Raw genomic sequence first — 24,593 nt, 5'->3', positions numbered from 1 at the left:
ATAGCTGGGTCCACCTAACTTTTCAGTGTAGACCAGTCCCTAGACTCAAGTCCCTGCTCTGCCTGGTTCAGAGCAGAGTTTTTCATTCCAGATCATTCTGAATCAGGCAGAGCAAGAGTCTCCCCCACCCCACCATGAAAGCTTGTCCCAACTGATAGCAGTACTTCTGCACAAAACGTTTCAGCATTTGAAACAGCATATTTTGATAACATTTTATTTCACTTAAAATGTTCCCACCAGCTCTGATAGAGAGACATGAATGCCGAAACGAAGGAACTTTTGAAATATTTGATACAACTTACTTTAACACCAGAAAGGACCATGATGGTCATCTAGTCCGACCTCCTGCACATTGCAGGCCACAGAACCTCACCCACCCACTCCTGTAATAGACCCCTAACCTCTGGCTGAGTTACGGGAATCTTCAAATCAGGATGTAGAGACTTTATGCAGATCTTGGGGAGATGGTCAGCAAGTGAGCAAAGCTTCAGTTCATATAGTGGGAGACAGAATATGGCACCATTGTTATTACTGTGTAATGGTAATGCCTAGGAACCCCAGTCATAGATTGGGACCATACTGTGCTATCATCATTGTCATGGTGATCCCAAAGGGACATGGCTTCCTTGCTGGTCAAGTGCCACCCGCAGCGATCTCTAGCTACGTCCATAAGGTGGGCTGGCTGTATATTCAGTTTATGTCCCTCATTGGTGATCTTATCATACCACTAGAGCTTTTGGTGAGCACTTATTGTGCTAGGTGCTATTCAGGCAGAACCAAATGACTGCCCCAAAGATCTTACAATCTGGTGTTATCAGTCATAGCACCTGTGTTCCTTACACAGATACTGTGCTTTATTGTGACAGTTACTCCAAGCAAAAATTAGACTCATAAGGCTAAACTTTTCGTTTAAAAAAAACCCCCCCAAAAAACAAGGCCTCCCAGGTTGTACCCATAGCATGTGTGTTTGTGGGCACTAAGGGGTTAGTTAGGTTGAAAGCTCTTTCAGCCAGGGACTGTCTTTGTATTATATGTACGTGCAGTTCCTAGTGCAGAGGAGACTTGATCCCTGACTGGGGCCTCTGGGCCCTATTGCAGTGTGAATCATGCTGCTAATAACTGCGTGCATAAAATGTGTAGATAAATGCGGAGAAACGGGTGATACACCTGTGGTACGTGTGCAATGAATACTTTGAGCCCCTGCTCCCACAATATTGTGCAGGAACAAAGTATAAGTCTAGTCCTGCTGCCCTTTCCAAGGTAAATCTTGAATGACTTTAGCGAGTGTTGGACCTGCGTGTGTGTGGGTGTTTTAGATTTCTGACGTTGGGTTGTCAAACTTTGTTAAAGACAAAACTAATACACATTACAGTAATTGAATGACCACCAGCTGACCCATTGCCAGTTAGCTGATTTAGCCACAAGCCCAGGAGGGATTCCAGCACTCCAGAAACTGATTCTAACCCCTCTGAGACATCCCTTAGCCCCCTTATGCAGTCAGTGGACCTTTGCAGCATCCCCTGAATATTGGGTCTGTCATACAAGCAGAGGGAAGAATTCCAGAGCTGAGGGCCCTTCAGTGAGATTGTCTCACCTCCAGCTGACTTTCCCTCCCTGTCTTCTCCCCATACCCACTCCTCTTCCCAAGATATGCAAGCCTTGGGAGGGTGTTAGTTTGTGTCTCAACTGACGTCAACTGGGAGAGAGAGAGAGAGAGAGGGTGAAAACCACCAAAAAGCAAAACAAAACAAAGTTTCAGTTTTGGGTTATTTTTGTTGAGAAACTGGAAAATTTTGACCAAAAAAAAATTTTTCTACAAAATTTTTTTGGGGGGTTCAAAAAGCCATTATTTTGTGGAAAATTTGTTGAGCAGCTGTCGTCATAACTAGTTCCCTGAATTGCACTTACAAGATTTTTCAATAATTAATCATCTAAATTGTTAGATAACAAGTAACAAATGAAGAATGCATGTGAGGCCAAATTCATCCCTGCTCTGTATTATTTGAAACCAATGTGGAGTTACACCAGGGATGGAGTTGGCATTTGATGTTTGTAAATAAGGAAAATTTCTAATTTCAGGTTCCAATTCAGCAACACACTTAAGCATGTGCTTAACTTTAAGCATCTGAGTAATCACTGTTCAGAAAAGCATTTAAGCATATGCTGAAGTCCTGTTGAAGTAAACGCTTGCTCACTTGAAATCAATGGGATTCCTGCACAAATTTGCTTTCCCGAATTGGGGCACTGGACAGTAAAATGTGGAGTGACAACTGTCACTCAGGGCATAATTCTGAAGTTTGCAATTTCCTTGCTTTCATTTTTTCCTCCATGCTTGCACTAAACGGTAAATGCGAGAGAAATGGATGTAGGCTTTCTTGGGGCCCAGCTGCAGTGCGGTAATGTTTGGCAGTTGTTGAGGAAGATTTGTGAGGTTTCTTGGGGGGGAAGGGTCAGGTCAGAGGTAGAAGCCCAGTCACCCTTTACCGGAGGCTTTTGTAATAACAGGGCAGCTCCCTGGGGAGGTGTCCTTCTGTCCTCCCTTCACTTTCCCATTGACAAAAAGCAGACTGCCTGCCCCCAGCTGTTCCCTCATGCAAGTTACAAATGAGATGTTGAAAAGCAACCCTTGGACTTGAGACAGCTCTTCTCATTCTATTTCATTCTACTCATCAATTAATGTCAAACAAAGGTGTTTTATAACTGTTTTATAACTTTTTAAATAGAGGGACCCTCGGACCCTATTGAAGGGGAAGTCTGACTCCTGTGTGCTGTGGCAGCTGAGGTCTGCATGCCAGGGACTGTGGGACAAGGAAAATGGAACTTTCCCCTTTTTTGTGGCTGCCAAAAACATTTTTCCTTTTCCAGTTTACCAAACCCTGAGCCTCCTCTTCAGCTGGTGAAAACACAAAAGAAGCTGGTAATTTTGGTAATTGTGATGTTGCTTTATACCAGTGAAGGATCTGGCCCTCTGTCTTAATTCATTTCTGATTTACTTAACAGAACTGTAAAATCTGGTGCTAAAAGCTATGCCTGTTTATATGGAATCTGTCTCTCCACCCCATGCTCTGAGGCAGCCAAGCAAAATGAGACCAATCAGTGTTTCAAGTAATTGTTCACACCTGTAACTCTTGGCCTGCGTGATAAGTGTTGGGTCTGAAGAGTGAATTATGCCAAGCCTTAAAGAAAAAATTATGTATGACACATTTTTTTTCTAAAAGTCAGGGGGAGACTTTAAACTTCCCCACACTTTACCTCTTTAACCAGCTTCTGGCAACTTGGTTGAATGTTTTCTGACTAACTAGCTTCGACACAAAGGCTACTGGCATTTTTTTTTAACACCACTTTCTGTCAGAGCTGATAAAGCGGCAGTCAGCCTTTTAAAGATATTGCAGGGCGTTTGGGTTTCTTGTTTTGTCTCTATTTGGATATTTTAGCAAGAATTTGACACATGCTGAGAGCTGTCTGGAGACTTTTTTTTTCCCCCTTCCTGAAATGCTTTTAGCTGAAATGGGAAGAAAAGAGTATTAATGGAGTTCCTGTATTAGTCTGTTTACACAGGGAACCATGGAAGGTGAGCAGAATAGGTCAGCGAGGCTAGTGGTTGCATCACTCTTGATTTCTACAGTTGTAAAAGGTTCATGCATTCTGGATTTAGAGGGGAAGAGGAATACCACAGAATATCTCTAAACATTTGGTTGCTGGCATAAACGTGTCCTGTGAAATTCCCTCGTACACAGAAGCTCTCATTTAATAGGATTTTCATACTTTTTGCCTGGGCATTCGTTCTCCCAAACAACATGGTGTCTCTGTTTATGCTGCTGGCTGTCATTAATCTGTGATGGACTGTTTATGCTTAGTTTATGTTAGCCAAACAGGACAATCCAAAGTTGAAAATTTGATTTCTCTGGTGGTACCAACTGCTGTCTTTTAAAGACTCTGCTAAGAAGGACAGATTCACGGGTTTTTAAAAAATGAACCAGTCTCCTTATACTGAAGTATTTCCTTATTTTGAGGAGGAAGGATAGTTTTGTGATTAAGGCATAGAAGTAAAAGTCAGGAATTCTGATGGTTTCATTGCCTCTGCCATAGTATCCTATGTGCCCTTGGACAAGTCATTAAGGCCTCTATTTTCAAAAATAATGAGGAGTCCTTGTGGCACCTTAGAGACAAACACATTTATTCAGGCAATTTCTGGGTGACATGGGTAGGTTTTCAGAGGAACTGAGGACCTGCAGCTTCCATTGACTTCATTTGAGGTGGAGGGTTTCACAGCCCCTGTGAAAATCTGGCCCAAAGTATCTAAAGTTGCCTCAATTTCTATATCCAGAAATTGAGGCAAACAAAACTAGATGCCACTTTTGAAATATGGACCGTAGCTTTTCTGTGCCTCTAATTGCCCATTGGTAAAATTGGGATAATAATCTTGTACTTAGCCTGACACACTTCTGTTAGGTGGATGGGTTAGCTGGCATGTCCAAATCACTTTATAATCTTTGGATATATAATATAAGTGATAAGTAGTTTGTTTTCTCAGTGATATTTCATTATGGATGCAATTATGCAAAGTATTGCACACAATCAAATATTTTGCCACAATCAAATAACACCTTTCATTTTCAGATCTCAGAGCACTTTGTAGCCAATCCTTAATTAGGCTTCATAACACCTATTGTTTCAGATGGGGAAACTGAGAAGACAAAGAGAGGTTAAGTGACTTCCTCAAAGTTACACAAATCAACGGCAGGATTAGAACATAGACCTTTTGTTCTGCTGTTTTGGCCACTGAATCACATTTGTTCTCCAATATAACCTGTAACATATGAAGTTAATTTCAAAGATATATTTCCTTGAAGTAACATTCATGACACCAGAATTGAGTAACAAGAAAAAAATAGAAAAACCAACACCAGATGTCTATATTTATAGAAAACTGGCACATACTATATGGTGACGACAGCACATTTCAATTTATTTATGAAGTGCTGGTGTACTCAGAAATATAGAAATCCAGTCATTGTCACTAAAACTATTCATTATATATCTTGCTTTTTTATTTTAATCATCAAGATACATTGTCTCTTGCTGGTTCAAAACCTAAAAAATAGATTTCCCCCTTCCAGTCAAAGCTCATGCTCAAATAAATTGGTTAGTCTCTAAGGTGCCACAAGTACTCCTTTTCTTTTTGCGAATACAGACTAACACGGCTGTTACTCTGAAACCTGTTCTATCTTTGTCAGCTCATGGCCTGTACCTCTCAAATGTTGCTCATTTCAAAGGGACATTGGTTGTTTAGTCCCAGAGTTACTGATGTTCTACACAACTTTTGTGTCCTGTCACTTTACATCAGAAATAAAGAATCATGAAACTCAGGTTCAGTGAAGTGTGAGTTAGATTAAATGGAATGAATCCCTCAGCATTTAAAGTTTTTTACATGAATCATTTTTCTGGATCCCTCATTTTAGGTCTTTCTCACACCTACTTCCCACATGTGGGCCTTGACAGGTTGAGAGGTATGATTTGGCCAAGTGAAACATGGTTGAGACATGAGAGGCAGTGATATCTTGTGGTTAAAGCAAGGGAAGGACACTATCCAGAATTCTACCACTGACTTGCTGTATGACTTTGGCCAAATCACTTATTAAATCTCTCTGTGTCTCAGTTTAACTATATATAAAATAATGATGTTAGTCAACTACCTCACAGGGATATTGTAAGGCTTTACATTTCTAAAGCTGGCTGAGATTCTTGGAAGAAAGGTGCTCTCAAAGGGCAGGAAGAAAAGGAGTACTTGTGGCACCTTAGAGACTAACCAATTTATTTGAGCATAAGCTTTCGTAAGCTACAGCATCCGATGAAGTGAGCTGTAGCTCACGAAAGCTTATGCTCAAATAAATTGGTTAGTCTCTAAGGTGCCACAAGTACTCCTTTTCTTTTTGCGAATACAGACTAACACGGCTGTTACTCTGAAACCTGTCAAAGGGCAGGGTTATGTGTATTGCAATATGGAGATTTAAGGGATTTAGATAGGTGTACTGGGGTATTACGGTAACAGACGACCAGCCTGTACAAAAACATATGTAAAAGGGGGTCTTGGATTTTCTACTGAAACGCAATTGCTGATCTGTGAGAACTACAAATGAAGTTGATTGGGTTTTCTCAGGCTGTTTGTTATATAATTGCTAAGCACGGTACCTTGATTGCAATGGAGTTTTAGCCTCCAATCTTTGCTGTGTATTTGTTTCTACAAAAAATGCCTTTGACGTAAGTTATATTTCCTTGCATTACAAATGATGGATTCCTCCCCCGTATCCTGTGACAGCCTTCCCTGGAGACAGACAGTCTTTGTTGTTTTAGTGAGATGAAGAAAGATTAGCAGGAAAGATCTTGCTGGCGTTTGCAAAGACTTTGAGCAAAGGGAAAGATTATGACTGAGGATCCATTCAGAAGTGGGCAAGAAAAAGCTTTTTTGTAAGTCACTCCTCATGTACAGCATGCCCGTCATTGACTCATGCAGTCTACGTACCTGGTGCCCGGCAGCAAGACAATTGAGCAACGATTCACAAGGAACTCTTGTACAGCCCTCTCAGCCCCTGGGGTGAAGTGCCGAATGGGGTGTGTATGAGTTGGATCATTCTCCAGTAATCCCCCTCCTTTCAGAGCTGACACCCAGAGTGGAATCTGTGGACTCCACAGGCCATATCTGGTCCATGAGCCATAGAAATGACTGGCCAGGATACAGGACCTGTGAAGGTTGAAATGGGAGCATCTCTGCTTTCTGCCTTCAGAAAGGTTTCATAGGTTTCTAGTGGCTAGGAATGGCTGTTGCTATGGGTGTGCCTCTATGTAGTGCCAGTCACTAGTATGTAGGTGCTTCATATTCCCAACAAGTGCAAAAGACAGAACTTGTGTCGTAAATAAATACTACCTCACAGTTTTTTGGTATCTGGCTGATGAACTGTCTGCCTTAACATTGATATTTGAAGTTGTGTAGCATTTACTATGTAGGAATATAGAGATTACAATGCTGGAACAGACCCAGTGGTCTGGTACCATTTAGTCTGGTATTGTGTCTCTGACAGTCAAATGGCCAATGCTAGATGCTTCAGACGAAGAAGGCGTTCCTCCTCTCTGTCTCCTAATGCACCTAAAGTGTGAAATACTGCACACATTTGGGAACAGGGATGAATTTCCTCCTAGCCACAGCTGGTGATCAGTTTGTGCCCCAAAGCATAAGGATTAATAGCCCTTGTGGATTAATAGCCAAGTGAATTAATATCCCAAACAAACCCGAAGCAGGAGAGCTGAGAGTCTGACTGAAATACTGCTTGTTGTTTTCTTTGTGGAGCACAGACAGGATGTACAGTAAATCAGGTCTGGTCAGACCTGTTTGTTGGAAACAACATCATTCCACTGCGACCCTGAAGACATGACTTCTTTTGAAAGAGTTTTGACAGGAGAACCGGGATGACTCAAGGGGGTGGCGGGTAATTGGAGGCAGTGACTTTCACCTCTAAAGTGCTGCTTCAAATCTAGCCCTTGTTGATTAAAGTCTGGTGGCCTGTATGAATAAATTGGTGGCCTCAGCCCAGTTCCCATGAGAAGATACCCTCAGATCGCGGTATCAGTTTGCAGTCAGGCTAGACACTGAATCTCTTTCTCCGTAGAAGTGCTTCCACCAAGCCAGATTAACAAGGCAGTGCTTGTACCAGTTGCGTAGCTAGCAATAGAAATTTGGGTGGCCCCCAAATGGTGTATAGGCCTGGTCTACACTTATAAATTAGATTGACCTAGCTATCTCACTCAGGGCTGTGAAAAATTTTGCACCATGAGCACAGCAGTTAGGCCGACCCAACCCTCACTGTAGATGTGGCTAGGTTGGCAGAAGAATTCTCCCATCAACCTAGCTACCACCCATGGGCAATGGGTGAAACTTTCCCTGGGGGAGACGAGCTCCTTGTCCTGCCTCTTCCGCCCACAGCCCGCCCACGGTCCACCCCTGCTCTGCCCCAGGCCCTGCCCCCACCCGCCGCTGACTTGCCACTCACCTCTTCACCCCCCACAGATCCTCCCTGAACTCACCTCCTCCCCCGCCTGCCTGCTGCTCACCCACCTGCTGCTCGCCTCCTCACCCCCACGCCAGACCCTTTCCCCGCCCGCCACGAGACCCCCCACCACCACATGCTTTGCAGCGGTCTTGCCGCTTGCCTCCTCACCCTGCTGTCCCACCATGACACCCTCTCCCCTTTTCACCTTAAAGTACGAATAATATTCTCCACGGGAAATAAACAGGCAACAGGTATAGCTTAGTTACCAGATAGATTCTCCTCTGCGTGGTAGGGCGTTCAGTGTATGCTGTACGGAGAGAGAGGAAAAGCCAGACTACCTGCGCCAACCTGAAGCCTAATCTCTCCTTTTGAAAAAGTGCGTGTTATTGATAGCCTGCATTCAGGGAGTAGAATCATAGAATCTCAGGGTTGGAAGGGACCTCAGGAGGCCCTGCTTAAAGCAGGACCAATCCCCAGCTAAATCATCCCAGCCAGGGCTTTGTCAAGCCTCACCTTAAAAAACTCTAAGGAAGGAGATTCCACCACCTCCCTAGGTAACGCATTCCCGTGCTTCATCACCCTCCTAGTGAAAAAGTTTTTCCTAATATCCAACCTAAACCTCCCCCACTGCAACTTCAGACCATTATTCCTTGTTCTGTCATCTGCTACCACTGAGAACAGTCTAGATCCATCCTCTTTGGAACCCCCTTTCAGGTAGTTGAAAGCAGCTATCAAATCCCCCAACATTCTTCTCTTCCGCAGACTAAACAATTCCAGTTCCCTCAGCCACTCCTCATAAGTCATGTGTTCCAGTCCCCTAATCATTTTTGTTGTCCTCCGCTGGATGTTTTCCAATTTTTCCACATCCTTCTTGTAGTGTGGGGCCCAAAACTGGACACAGTACTCCAGATGAGGCCTCACCAATGTTGAATAGAGGGGAACAATCATGTCCCTCAATCTGCTGGCAATGCCCCTACTTATACAGCCCAAAATGCCATTAGCCTTTTTGGCAACAAGGGCACATTGTTGACTCATATCCAGCTTCTCGTTCACTGTAACCCTCAGGTCCTTTTCTGCAGAACTGCTGCCGAGCCATTCGGTCCCTAGTCTGTAGTGGTGCGTGGGATTCTTCCGTCTGAAGTGTAGGACTCTGCCCTTGTCCTTGTTGAACCTCATCAGATTTCTTTTGGCCCAATCCTTTAATTTGTCTAGGTCCCTCTGTATCCTGTCCCTACCCTCCAGTGTATCTACCTCTCCTCCCAGTTTCGTGTCATCTGCAATCCACACCATCCTCCAGATCATTAATGAGTAGTTTAGTAGTTTAATCACCTTTCTTACACAGAATTCCCTGCCAGACTTGTTTACTTAAACTGGATTTGAGTAACAACTAGATCAAGAAATAAACTCACTGGCTATGTCAGCTCTTCCTTGAGCCAGGTTAAAAGTTACTACTTCTGGGGACAGAGACTAAGGGCTTGTCTACACTGGCACTTTACAGCGCTGCAACTTTCTCCCTCAGGTGTGTGAAAAAACACCCCCCTGAGAGCAGCAAGTTTCAGCGCTGCAAAGAGCCAGTGTAGACAGTGCACGAGCGCTGGTAGCTGTGCCCCTCATGGCTGTGACTACACAAGCCATGGCTGGAAGCTGGGGGATCTCCGAGGGAGGAAGGAGGTGGGGTGGAGGAGAGGAGAGGAGGAAGACTCCTAGCAGCAGTAGGAAACCATGAGAGCCTCAGGGAAGGGTCAGAGCAGGGAGGGGAAGAGGCAGTCGGGGGAGGGAGGGCACCACAGTCCAGGTGTCGGGCGGCAGGGATAGCTGTGCTGGGGGAGGCAATGCCTCCCCTTGCCCATGCTACCACCCCTCAGAGAGGAACGTCGATGGAAAAACCCTTTTGCCTACATTACTGCTAGGAAGTGTCACTGTCTGTGGCAGCTGTACTGTAGACATATCCATAGTCTGCTTCTGACCTCACTTACACCCATGTAAATCAGGAGTAGCTCCATCGAAGGCAGAGTTTACACTAGTGTAAAGTCAACATGCGTGGGATAACGCTGGGGCCCACATCGATGTTTGAGATGTAAAAGACTTAACAATAGCGCTGTGCAAAGGCCCAGCGACCGTGCTTCCATTACATGAAGGATTTCGAGATTTGTCTCTCTTCTGATTTGGAACAAAAACCCGAATGCTTCATGAGGAAAATTCATTTAGACAAAATTGTTTTGTTTTGATTTCAACAGTTTTATTTTAAGTTATCAAATGTAATTTAAAAAATTCAAAATGGAAAATCGTTTCAAAATGAAAAATCAGACCATTTTGTCCTGAAAATGTCGAAATGGGATGTCAGAAATTTTTTCCCAATTTTTTTTCCTCAACAAAACTTTGGGGGAATGGACACTATTTCATCAAGCATTTTGACTTTGACGAAACTGCATTCTCCGATGGAAGGTGGTTCTGTCAAAGTTTTTCCAACCACTCTACTTAATGTGTCAGCCGGTCCATTTCCTTGCCAGTGCATGGTGGTCCCTGATGGGATGAAATTCACTTCTGTATGTAAGGCCCATTAACCACTTAACCTTAGGTGCGTAGGCTTTATAAAGGCCCTCTCTGAGCATGGGGGAATTTCACATAGCAAATTAACAGAAGATTCCATTCTCCAGGGCTGCTAATCTAGCACCTTTCTTTCATCTATGAAAGAAGCCTGCTCTCTAAATCTCCTTTCTTTCCATTTACCTTTGGTTAATTCAGGGGGTTTCAGAACTAGCATATTATGAGACCAAGACAATGGCAGCCACAGCCAATCTTGTTGATTTGTATTTTGGGCACATGCGGGAAATGGCTGAGGGCTAGAACAGCTCTCGCATGTGTAGCTTGTTGGTGTGTTGCTGGTGGAGTTTTATGGTTTTGTTAACAGATGTTGAGCCATACGATTTATTAATACTGACACAGTGAATTTATTAATGATTATTTCACATTCCGTGAGGTCTTAGGAAATTCTGCCCACGGTAAGGTCAAATTGAAGGGGCATTTGACATACTGCTGCCTTATGTACAATAACAACTGATAAAGGACCTAGGAAATAAGTTTCTTACCATAGGGAAACTTATCTGCAGCAGATATATAAATACAGCCTGTCTGGAGAGAACTGTTGACTCTTACTCTGTTATGAGATCTCTGAGAAGTGGCACTGCAAATCAGCACATGCTGGGAAGTGCCCTGACTTGGGCAGGAACACTTTTAGCAGTAGTGTATTGCAAACCTGGTGCCCCAAACTTTGCCTAACGGATGGCCATGCTGGCAACTTGACAGATTCTGAAGGGCTCTATCAAATTTGTATGAAATGGGATGATTGCATTCACCCTTATCTTTTGGAGGTGACAGCCAACAAAAACTCAATATGGCTCACGCCAGGCATTCAAAAATCCTGGGTCAGGCTCCCAGATCATGAGTTTGGCTTAACAATTATGAGATTTATAAACCAAACAAAAACACTTGGGTTCTTTTTATTTGACTTCCTGTGTTGTAACCTTTAGGTTTCATGTTTTCAAGCTTTTCTCTGTAAAGAAGTGAGCTAAAAACTGTCTTCTTTTTTTAAAATGAAAGCTGAGATTCTCATGTAACCACATGACTCCAGGAGCTGGGGCTTTAAGAAAAATACCAGTTATTGCAAGATTCATGATAAAATCCCGAGAGATGGCAACACACCACCTAGCATGCAGAAGTCCATCTTGAGTGAGCTTCACCCAAGTATAGTCCTGTCCTCCTCGAGGGCAGCGGCAGTTGACCTTGCAGATTCCTGTGGGTCAATTTTGACCCACTAGCCAATTTTGTCCTAGTGTGATTTGATCTGTCAGAGACAGCATAACAATGGCATCCTCTGCTACCTCTCCTGCTGGTTCCAAAGGGGATTTTACAATGTTTTGTTAATTTTTGCACAGGCTACTTACTGGCCAAGCTTAGACATTCCTTGTCTGTTATTCATGGGTAGAAATGCTTGATTAGAGTTTCTCCTCCTGCAACATCAATGCAGCCGATGCCCTGGGATCTCCCTGCGCAGATAAGATTAAGAGCATTGAATTAACACATCTTGCCAATGGTTTTTGAGTGGCTGAGGACAGAAATTGTAGAGAGATTTTTTGTTTTGTTTTGTTTTGGATGATGATGATGTTTTGAAGAGTTTTTCAGTTCATTTGCCAACCCTCTTTCTTTGGTGGGTGCCTGGATAGAGAACTCACCTAATGGAGGTGGATTTTTCACTTTGTTTACTTTGCTGGCAGTGGATATAAGAATGGCTGCTGTGAAGGGAATGAGTCACTGGTTTGTTTGAAGCGTTGAAGAAAGGTTCTACAGGTTTTCACTGATCTCAAACATGAAGCTGTGATGTTAACAATTTCCTGTTGAACTCAGTTTTTGGTTAGGCTCTTTTCATATCAGGAAGATTATGCTGTTGCTATAAATTTGCATCATTCATCATCTTAAGGTAAAAGAGAAAGGGAATATTGTATTTTATAGCTCCTTTTGCTTTGCTATCACAAACTGCTATATAAGAAGCAGAATATAGCCACCAGACTGGAGTTGTTCTGGGTTACCATTTGACATGGGGACACCATGTATAAGCTGTCAATTGTTGTGGTGCTATTTTTCTCAGTAGTCTTTATTTTTACTTTGGTGTAAAACCACTCACCAGTACGCAAACAGTGGTGACCAGAACTCATTTCACATTGTCGTAGTTTCATAGTTTTTAAGGCTGGAAGAGACCTTTTAGTCTGGCCCCCTGTATAACATAGGGCCATAGAATTTCATCCAGTTGCTCTTGTATTGAGACCAATAACTTGTGTTTGATTAAAGCATATCTAGCAGTCTCCACAGATCATATAGGAGGGCTGAGGGTCTTATGCTAGGAATTTAAGGACTTGTAGGATCCCAGTGGGGCAGCACGGGGGAAAGCTTGCTTTGCAGCTACCGGTGAATATATACTCTGGATAGAGAACTTAATTTCCCAGACCTGTCACTATGTTGGGCTAACTCTGCTATCAATTACATCAGTGGAAATCTCTATTAACTCCATTGACTTCACTGCAGCATGCTTGGGGCCTTATCTGCACTGCTAAAAATGGTGTACTAACTGTAACTAACATGCATGAGCAATCCTGAGGTACAAACACAGTGAAAACCTGGCACTTTAGTGATTTTAGTTGAGGTAAACTTACTGAGGTCAACGCAAGGCAGGGAAATAGGGTTGTCTACCTCATGGTAAAACTAAGGCTGTCTACACTGCATACCTTACAGTGGCACAGCTGTGCTGCTGTAAGGGCTCCCATGTAGCTGCTCTATGCTGGTGGGAGAGAGCTCTCCTGCTAGCAAAATAAAACCACCCCCAACGAGCGGCGGTAGCTTTGTCAGTGGGAGAGCGTCTCCTGCCGACAAAGCACTGTCCACTCTGACACTTTTCGTTGGTGCGTTTTTTCACATCCCTGACTGACGAAAGTTTTACCGACAAAAGTGCAGTGTAGACATAACCTAAAAGGTCTAGTCTTCATTGTGTTTCTATCTCAGGATAGCTCATGCATGTTAGTTACCACCAGGTAAAAAATACCCCTTTATTAGCAGTGAAGACAAGGCCTGAGAGTAGAACTTGCCTTGCTCGGTTCACTTAATTACCAGAACATTAGTGCACACTGAGGTGATGACTTTGATGTATGATCTGTGGTACAATAGATCATGCTTTGTGTCCCTCGTGGTTCACAGGTATGTTTCCTGCATTCTGCTCACACATTAGGGTGGCAACCACTGTAGATGTTTAAGATGCGACATGAAATCTACATTCTAGAGTGTGAATGCTTGACCAACAGATACCATGTTTTCTAATGTTGGTTGAGTCAGTTTATATGTATTGAATGCTAAACTGTACTGTTAAAAATAATAATGCTATCTGACAAGAAATCCTCATCCCATTAAAGTCAATGGCAAAACTCTCATTGACTTTAATAGGGCCAAGACGTCACTCCTTAAGATTTTTTTCTGCCAGATATGCTAATTAAAAACAAACAAACAAAAAACCACATACGGAATTTTCTGTCCCTAATTGATACGGAATTGCATTTGAAAAGCTGTTCCTGAAAATAGTAGAAAATAAATAGAAAATTTTAATTAAAAAATTTAATTGAAATCAAAATTTTCAAAGATTTTTTTTTTCTTTTTCAGACTAGGTTTTTTAAAAAGACTAGAAAAATGCAGTGAGTTCCTGTTTTTCTGTGGGGTTTTATTTTGTACAAAATGCTTTCTCCTTCCTCCCCCAATTCAATAAAAGTCCTCTTTTGTTATGTCAACATCATGGAGCAAAAGCCTGGAAAGGCAATTTATTCAAAACATTACCCATTTACACATATGCGGAACGCTTATTGATAGCAGAGTTAAAGTATTTCTTTCTTCTGGGCAACAAGGCATTTTTGCTGAATGTTTCAGCCACTGTCTTTGGTTCTTCAGACAAGCTAAAAGGATTTAAGGAGGTAAAATATGCAGGTTAGGCAAGTGCCTTCAGTTCACATTGTGAACGCGCGCACAAACACACACAGAGGTATCTGCATATCTGCTGTACATCTACAGACACGCAGACATGTTCAGGGAGACCTACACATGACGTAACGTCTCATCTCATAAAGGAATAATGGCTATTTACACACAAACCTCATTTGCGTGCACACACACACACAGATGGGGCCATGGATGCACTCACACACTGGGGATGCATCCTGTCACACATCCCAGAGAGGCGCTATGTCTACCTTTACCGGTATAAAATAACAATCTCCAGAAGGCTCTTCGGTGTTCATGTATTAAATTCCTGGTGCACAGCAGTTATAACTGAACTTTGTAGCACTCGAGTAATACTCTTTCTTCCTCCATACAGTACACAGAATAAGCTAATTAAAATCTAGTGGCGTGGGGGAACAGTCCTCAATATATTGAAGTAACCAGATTTTTGAGGTTATTCCTGCTGCAGAGTTCCCTCACTATCTCCCCAGAAAGGATTTGTAAGTATTCATTGGAAATCTCCCATGGATTTAACTTCTTCCTTTGTTTTGTTTTGTAGTAAAAGCTTGATTGAAAGTGGCTGTGGCAGCAGCAATGCCTGGCTGAGTTTGGAGAAAACAAGCCCTAGGCCCATTTAGACATTTCATTTGAAAGAAGGCTCCATTATCTCCTCTTAGGAGCTGTCCTTAGAAAGTAGCTGGGTGTGTAAGTGTGTCTGCACCAGCACACACATGCTTTGTGATTTCTGTATCATTTTTACTTTTAATCTCAAATTTTTTGGAAGAAGACTGGAACTTTTCCTTACATTTGCAATTAATGCCTGATTAACCAAAACACAGATTTCTAGGGAATGTTCCAGGCAGTAGATGAATCCATTCCAGAGCTAGATTGCAGCTTCAGTGTCTTTCCCCCTCCCCTGTCTCTCTTTCTTTAGAATTCTTTCAGTGTCCTATGAAAAGAAAATTCAGAGAAAAAAACTTGAGAGTCACACAATAGGTGTCTTCCCCTCTTACCTCTTCTGCAGAAATCAACTCTCTCCAAAATAAAATTATGAGCTCGTGCTTGCGGTAACGAATGTGGTAACCGGATCCAAGTTAGCCTTGTGTTTCACTAAATATGTTGAAGTGCTTACTTGGTTTCTACTCTGTTAAGTTAATTAAAAAAGTGAATTTTTGGACTAAGGCCACGAACCCATTGCTTTCAGTGATATGTGAAGACTTCGGGTTTGGCCCAGTAAAAATATGAAGGGTCCATGTGTAAACTGGGGAATTTCTTTTACTTTTTGTTTTTTTTTTTAAAAATTGACATTTCTGGAGACTGGAATTATCTGTTGAGCCAGAACAGGAATAGCATGGGCAGTGGTGCAGCTAGCTGCCTCAGCAGTGGGCCTCACCCCTGTTCTAAGCGGTCACTTTTTGGTGGAAGTTCTGCCTTCTTGGTTCTTGCCCTCTAGAGCTGCCAACCAGGGTGCCAGTTTTGGTATTGGGGTTGTGAACACCCACTAGGAAGTAGACTAAATCATGGATTCAGGGGGCCAGATTCTCATTTACACTAGGGCCCCTTTATGCTGCTCTGGCAGTGTAACCGGACCTTGAAGTGGATTGAAACAGTCCCCTGAAAATACCTTCTGCATAGAGGCCCGCTCCAGTCCGTGCAGAGCTGGCATAAAGTCTTTATAGTGGCTCAGTCCCCAGTCTAGGGAGCAGATTGGAGTTTGGGTTTGGAGTGACAGTTGCTTTCTGCTTCACGGCTGTTATAGGGAATAACTTGCCAATGAACAATTTATTTACTGGTCAAATAGGGAGAATTTCATTTAAAACCTTTAAGGTGATTGTAAAAGAGGTATTTTTTTTTTCACCAGCCCCGATAGCAAATACGGAGGAAACTCTGAATTTGTGAACCTTGTACTGGAGTTTTGGGGAGCTCTCAGTGAAACTGGGGATACAAGGGCGCATCCAAGGAGAGAACGGGGCTCCTGAAGGTGTTCTGAGTTTCTGCAGACTGCTAGGGCCCTGCAGGTGAGAGGTGGTCTGCTCCCTTCTCAGATAAAGTCTGGAAGCACCACACTATCCTGCCATTTGCCGCTTCTTGTGGTTAGAGTGGCATTAAGGGAGTGTCTGAGATGATGCCCAATAGTGTATAGCACAAAAGGCAGCAGGGGTTGCTGGGGTCAGCCTCCTAGGCCTCCCAGCCCTACTCTTCTTTCGGCATTTTTTTTATTTGCATTGGGCTGTGCTCTTGCCTCTGCCAGCCAGGACGGGGCTCCCTAAACTGATGGATTTGTGTTGAACCTACCACTGCAAGAGGAGTCTTGGGCTGGGTGTCCTGAAGCCTTCTGGGAAATTTCCCTGTGACCCTGCCGGCCAGCCTGTGCCTGGAATCCTTATCGACGCATTTGCACATGGGGAGTAATTACACTGTGTTTAAAGGGCAAGGTCAGTTTGTTCTTGCGTTAGCCTTGTTATTGTTGCAGTAAGAGCAAGTCCACAATATCGTAACAAGAACTGGGAACTTGTGTCCACATGTATTATGGGTGGGGGGTGGGGGTGGCGCAATAGGGGAGGCTTAGCTTCGCTCACAACTCTGAGCTTCACCTCCGTAAGGCTCTGCAGTGCTCAGCCAAGGATTCAGAAGGGTAGCCGTGTTAGTCTGTATCAGTAAAAGGATTGTTATTCTGACTATTTGGCTGCCTGTTGTCTGCTGCCTGCTCCCCTGCATTGCTGCTGACATCTCCAGAGCTCCTGGCCTACCTGCCATAGTGCTAATTAGCAATGTATTTGAGCCAAACGCCTGGGCGTAAACAGCTGTGCATCGGGATTCAGATCTGGCTTCACAGCTCAAACTTTTTAGTAGGATGACTCCCAACGTTGTGAACTTTGGGCAAGTTTGGAGTTGGAGCCACATGTCAAACCTGAGTTTTGGAATGCTCAGATCTGACACTTTTCAGTAGGTCCATTATGGAGATATGAGGCCTGTTTCTCCACTGCCTAGTTCTTTGCATGCTCATCTACACCTATGCAAAGAAGATCCCACTCACTCATTCTTCATGCTGGGGAGAGGAAGCAGCCCCCTGAAAATACCTCCTGTGTGTGGCTGATGTAGAACTGGCATAAAGGCCGTACCCTGGCCCTGCTCTCAGCCCTTGTAGGAGGTATTTTGGGGATGGGCATGGGGCAGGGAGGAAGTGCAGTGCACTCAGGCTAGTCTCTGCTTCCAGGAAGTTTAGGAGATCATGGCAAATAGAGAATAAGTTAGAGCTGCCTTCTGGGTACTCAGAAGGCTCCTTCATGCCCTCAGAATGCAGAGAGTGCAAAAGTGGCTTGCAGCAAACTTTGCTATGATCTAGCCCCGTACTGCCCATCCCTTCCCCATGTAGAAGAATGAAGGAAGGGGCATCGGGACCCTGATGTCTCAACTTGAGCGTTCACAAACAGCGTTAGAGGCTACTTTTGAGTGTAATCCCTTATCCCTAGAGGTGAACTCTCCAGGTCAGGACTGCAGTGTGCTGGAGGAGCATGCGATCGATCCTAACCTGGACCCAGCTTTGGGAGGAGAATCTGATTGGCAGGGCTGGAACAAAGCTCCCTGTAGCCCTAATACCCTGACTTTTGGGACGCTTTCAAAACGAGGCTGCCAGTCTGACCAAGCCATGCGGTCCTAGGATTAATTTTAAATTAGCCAAGACTGAATTATTTAGTGAAGCCTCATTTCTGTGGGATGGAATTGGTGCTGCTGGGCCTAAATGCTGCCACCCATGACTGGACTCCAAATTCCTGTCAGTTTTATGAGCCTGGCCGTGAAATTAACCATTTGACCATGTAATGACTTTTTATTGCATTTAATCTTCAAAAAATGCTATTTATGCAAAAGCATGCAGAGGGCCACGTTTATAAAGCAGTGCTTCTTTGGCTCATTTCCTGCCCAGCTGTTGTCCTCTTCAACCCTTCTCCCTTGGCCAGGCAACAGTGAGGCCTACAGCTGTGGAGAGGTCAGGCCTGCAGCTCACCAAGAGCCATCTCTTGGGGGAGCTGTGGGGAACCCTTCTTCGCCGTAGCCTGTTGTTACTCAGCTTCCTGGCTCACTGTGGCCATTGAACCCAGCTTTGGTCCTGCTTCTGTCGCAGACATCATCAGCATTATCACTGAACCTGGTGTCTGATGAGGCCTCTGTCAGAGGGGCAAAAGCACTTACTTGAAAATGATTTATACTAATTAAACAACTTGAAGGTTTCTTATGAAGCCAGTGGAGTGGGAGGAGGAAAGGCACTGAGTTCAGACTCCTTTATTCTCCAAAAAGCCATCATCACCTGATAAAGATTCAACTGCCTTGAGGTTTTGAAGAGGACGCTTCATGCTGCTTCAGTGAAAGGGGGAGTGAAGCCTTCAGTCCCGTAACCTTTGTTCTCTAAAGAGTGTGTCAGGGTTTTGCTGTGCTGATGGCCTTGACTTTTTCTTTGAATTCTAAGAGGATGTGAAATCTGCCCCAAAGCCTTTCTGCACCAGGATGCTGAGGGAGGGGAACAGACGTGCGCTTCTCTGCACAGCAGGGTCAAGATTTTCAAAAATAGAAGCTAAAGTGAAGCACTTAAATCCTTAGTTAGGCTCTTAAATAAGTAACTTGATGTTCCCAATTGCTGAGAACCCTACTGCTCCTACCAAAGTTAGTGGGAGCTGCTGGGGGGGCAGCAGTTTGGAAAATCACTTATTTTACGTGGTTCCTGAATATGGATTTAGGAGTCTAACTTTTAAGGGTCCTAGTTTTGAATATCTTGACTCTGTTTTATGTTTTTTGTTTTTTTTAAAAGGGTAAGAAACAAATAGTTAAAAAATATAAAATGTTGTTACAGAAAAATCAAAGATCATGAAGAGGGGAGGGAAAAACTGATGACCTAAGTGGCTAGGTTTTCACCTTTGCCATTAATAGAGATACACTGAAGGGGGCAGACCCCCACATTTTACCTTACTTAGCGCAAAATTCCAACTTATGTACCTGTGTCCAACCCCAGCCCCTCTCCCCCCAAGTGGCTTTCATAGTGGTAATGTATACCTAAGACAGAATTTATCCCTGAAGGATTTGCATAGTCATTTTTTCCCCTCTGATCCCTGTAATGCTGTTCTTCTTATGCCCATGATATAGGCTGTCTCTGTGTTTCAGTGTAAGCTCATGTACTTCCGCACTCCGGGTGACACTCCGGAAGCAAATCAGGGGCATCGATGTGGCTGATGGTAGCATGTGTATAGGGCCAGACGGGCTGCTAGCACTGCCAGGTGCACAGGTCAGGGTGGGGAAAAAGTGCAAACAGCCTTCCACTCTTTGGGTGAGGTTCTGCACTGTGCATCTAGTCTAGGGGTATGTCTACGCTGCAGTTAAATACCTGTGGCTGGCCTGTGGCAGCTGGCTTGGGCTACAGGGCTGTTTAATTGCAGTGTAGACGCTCAGGCTAATCTCTTGTTCCATCTCTCTTTGGTGTGCTGGCTCATTCACTGGTGGTGGTAGGCAATAACATATTTGCTGGATTTCTCAGTGCTAGTCCCTAAAGTGTTGATTAGTCGGCAGCTTGGCTTCAGGATGCTGAGATATGCCGTGTGGGGAGCAGTGCTCAAGAGCTATCTCTATTCTTGACAAATGTCTCCTTACAACCTCGCTGCGCGTGTGGCTTATGTGATTTCTCACCTGGCCTGGTGCCTAGAAACGAACTCATAGGCCTTGAAGAGCAGTAGGTGCTGCAACAAGTTAGCCAACCCAGCAGAGCAGTTTGTGTGAAAGCACTTTCCAGTAGAACGGATATCTCTTTAGATAAGCTACCTGGCCTAGCTCCCTTCTCTGATGATAGTTCTGTGTTCCCTTTGCAAAAACAAAAAAAGATCATCAGAGAAGGGAGCTAGGCCAGGTAGCTTATCTAAAGAGATATCCGTTCTACTGGAAAGTGCTTTCACACAAACTGCTCTGCTGGGTTGGCTAACTTGTTGCAATGCCCAAGTACTCCTTTTCTTTTTGTGTATACAGACTAACACGGCTGCTACTCTGAAACCTTTGCAAAAACAGTTCCTCCTGAAAGAGCCCAGTATAGGATGCACAAAACTTCACATTAGTGTGTAAGAATAAGATAATCAAGGGTTAAAATATGCAGGGAGAGAATCTATCTTCTGCACCCCAAGTAAGGAGAATATGCTAGTAAAAGGGAACAGCGAGGAGAGTGGCCGAATCCACTGAGGAAGAATTAACTTTCATTCAGGAGCGTATACAGATGAATCTCTTTATAAGTGAGATGTGTCGTATAGCCTGCCTACTGGACCCTGTGGTTCTGTAATCCCCTCCCAACTGCTTTCTTTGCACAGATATGGTGAGGTGATTTGGGGATAGTGAATGTGCCTGTGATGACAATTACTCTTAGTCATGGGTTTGGAGATTCTCTTGAGATAGGTATAAGCAGAAACTTCTGGGCTTATCTGAAGATCTATGGACTAGAAAAGAAGCCAGCTCTCTTGTACTTACCCACTGTGCTCTGCTGCACACTGGTTTGGAAGTTCTGAGCCCAATCATCTGAGATACCAACAAACTCTTGCAAAGTGTTGATTGGTTTCAATACCAATTGATAGGGCACTCAGCTCTTTGCAAGGCCTACTGCAAGGGAAAAGCTTGAGTCTTGTATTTAGACACTTCTGACTCTGGCTGTAGCCAAGAAAGTATGAAGGACAGAGACATGGGTGGCCAGTGAAGGACAGAGACATGGGTGGCCAGTGACCTGCCCGTTGGGGGAGGCTAACCCCAGCCACTCCCCTTGTGCCCAAGGGCCCTCCCCCTTTCCTTCTACCTCTCATCCCCAGCAGGAGCCTAGAGCACCCCCACCACGGTCTCTGGCCCCAGTGCCAGCTGCCCTGAGTCCCTGCGAGAGGCAGGTAGGCCAGCCCCAGCTCCAGCCCCAGCCAGCCTGATGCAGGGCAGAGCGCCAGGAACTGCAGGAGGAGGCTTGGGGTGGACTTGTGGGCAGGGCCACGCCAGGCTGTTTTGGGGAGGCACAGCCTCCCCCAGCCTAAGATACACACCACCCATGCAGAGAGAGATTAAATACAAACAGGCAAACAGCAAACAATCCAAATCCATAAAAGCTTCAGATTGTGGGAGTGATTAAAATTTTGGCTGTAGGCTTGGGTCAGTTCTTATTTTACTCAAACAGATTCACACATCCATAGTTACTCTACAAGGCCCAGGGGGAGGGCACCGAGGTTAGGAGACCTGCACTGTAATCCTGGCTCTGCCACTGAATTGCTATGTTACCTTGGTCAACTCAGTGTTGCCATCCATTGAGAGTCTTGTGATATTTGCTTTTCATATAGCTCCAGCTCCCGGAGAGGTGGAATTATATGAGAATCTTAGTTTTCATTTTTTAAAAGTAAAGTGAGTTTCTAGTCCTTGTGGTTTCCCAGAAGAGCTTGAAAATGTGATCCAAGTGCACTTTAAAGGCTCAGAAAGCAGAAGGCAAATAAGAGAACTCAAAATTCATTATTTTTTTAAAAAATCTCACAATTGTTAAGCCAATCTCATGATTGTTGGAACCTGACTCATGCTTTTTGAATGCCTGGGATCGGCAATACTGCATTAAGTACACATTTTCAAAAGCAGACTTTGGTTTTGGATCCCTCCGTTTTTGGCAGCCTAACTTAAGCCACACTGGACCGGATTTTCAGAGAGTGCTGAGCACCCAGTAACTGCAGTTGAAGTCAGGGGCAGCTGCAAATGCTCAGAACCTCTGAAAATCAGGCCCAGGGTGTTTTGAGTTGGTCACTCAAATGCAGAGGCCACTTAAAATGTTAGCCTGAGCACTTCTGTGCCTTAGTTTCCCTTTCTGTACAATGGTGGGGAGAATGATATTTACAAACCTTTAAAGGCTTTGAGAGCCTACAACGGACGTGCTGTGTAAGTGCCAAGTATTATTCTTATTATTCATGCCTTAGTCAGACAGCAGGAGGGTCAAATCACCCAGTGTGGTTGAATGTGTCTGTAGTAGAAAGTTTTTGGAACACCGTTCCTTCCTCCATCACGCTCTTGGGATGGGGCTGCAGCGTTCTCATATTGATGGAGTTGTGGGTTAAAGTTGGAGGCGTATGGCAAAGTACGGTACTCGGCACACACACAACTGTGGGTTTAGAGGGAAACGGCTGGAAGGTATTGTTGTTAAAGAAACAAACCTCCAGAATTCCCCAGTCACCCAGACCAGCCTGCCCCAACAAGCCTTGTGTCATAGTATCTCTGTCTCCCAGCTTCCCGACAGCGTGCGTGAACACCATTTCTCGGGGAGAGATCTGCTAGCACCAGAAAAATAGGCGGCATGGCTCAGTTTAGAGTTGTCCTTGTGTTTTTCCTCCCGCTAGTTACTGAGATAAGGAGTCTGTGAAAGACTGTGCAAAGCACCATGTCTGTTTAATCAGCATACGCGGGAGAAACTAGATATGCCCTGTTAGTGCAGTCACAGCCCAGACATGAAATCAAGAGGAGGTGGAGGTGGGCGTGACTGGGAGAAATGCTCCTTGTCTCTTAGGAGTGTAAGTGTAGCCGAAAGTCCACGGGAAGGGGGATTGAATCAGTGTCCTTGCGGAAAGCCTCTTGGAGCCTGACAGACTGGGGTTGCTGTGTCTCCCAATTCTTGTGTGTAACCCAGAGTGAGTCACGCTGCAGGGTTTGCTGTGCCCCTATTAAAGGGCACTTGGAAGGCTGTGCAGCCTTGCTTGGAATGCCATCGTTTTTAGATGAAATAATATGAGAACTGGGGCGTTATCTGGGTGCCTACTAGGACTGGGGTGGGAATTATGGGAATCAATGGGAATTATGCACATTCAGTATTGACCCCAACATCTGCGGCTGCAGTCCAGCACGGCAGTAAACACATTCTGCCTGCCTCTATTCTAACTGGAACTGCAGGGGCTGTGTTGTGTTTTCACCTCGCACCCTGAACGGCTGTGTAATATTGCTGTGCACTAATGAACAGCTGCTGTGCTCCATCCCAGAGCTGGCTGCATATCAGCAGGGAATGTAGCTTATCGCCACTTATCTCAGGGGATGTTATGAGGCTTGATTAGTAAATGTTTGCAAAGGGCTTTGAGATCCTCTGTGACAGAAGGTCAAAGAGCTGTTATATTGTATTATCTCCTTCCCCCACCGCCCAGGGAGAATCCCCAGGAAAGTTAATGCAGACTGAGGCTGTACCGAATTTCTGTGGAGCCTTTCAGAGCGTGGACCCTACCCCTTACGGAGAGGCAGCTGTGGCAAAGGAAACCCCAGCAAGCGGCACTGTCTAGCCACAGGGAGGGTGTGTGTGGAGACACAGGGCCTCTGCATGGAGGGCCCTGGTGTGTCATGGAGAGCAAGGGTTCTGGAGCAAGCCCCCAGTCAGCCCCAAATGAGGGAGTTTCCTGGCCTTTCCGTGGTTTGTGTGAAGTTTGTATGTGTGGGGGCAGATTCTCTCTGCAAATCGATTGTAGGGATTTCCAAGGTACCGATCACTGATATATAGTTTTAAATTACTGCCCCTGCTGTTCAAAAAACAAAAGTTTGCCTCTTTAAAGCAATTTGAATTACCTGGTGCGCACGGGGTGTGTGTGTGTGGATGGGGTAAGGTGGGCAGTTCTGATGAGCTGGTGCACGCAGTATGGGTAAGGAAGCCACAAGCAGGTTTTTGGAGAACATTGTCAAAATGGTTTAAACATAGGGAAATATGGTATTATCCTCACTTTAGAGATGAGTCTGCGAGAGATGAAACGATTTGCGTACTGTCACGCTCCGGGGCTGTGGCAGAGCTGGGAATGGAACCCCAGTCTCCTGGACTGTACTTAATACTGTAGATCACAGCTGCCTCTAGAAGTCTCGGTTTTATTTGTAAGTGACAGCTGAGGTCTGTTTTGATGTTACGGTGTGGCTGAGCTGTAGGATCTCCTAACGGTTTCGTCTATTAAAATGAGTTGCCTTTGAGATGGTGGAAGTGAAAGGAAAAATGTTTAGATAAGAATGAATTAAGATCCT

At 44.5% G+C, this 24,593-nt stretch overlaps 1 protein-coding gene across 1 annotated transcript in view; it reads left to right on the top strand.

Annotated features, from left to right (window-relative positions):
• The window catches only part of FGFRL1 (fibroblast growth factor receptor like 1), a 253,333-nt gene that overhangs the window by 21,938 nt on the left and 206,802 nt on the right, over positions 1-24,593 (top strand). The window lies entirely within an intron of this gene.

This window comes from Lepidochelys kempii, chromosome 4, assembly GCF_965140265.1.
Source record: "Lepidochelys kempii isolate rLepKem1 chromosome 4, rLepKem1.hap2, whole genome shotgun sequence".
Lineage (NCBI taxonomy): Eukaryota > Metazoa > Chordata > Testudines > Cheloniidae > Lepidochelys > Lepidochelys kempii.
Note: the sequence above shows the minus strand (reverse complement) of the source record. Positions and strands in the feature narration are given on the sequence as shown.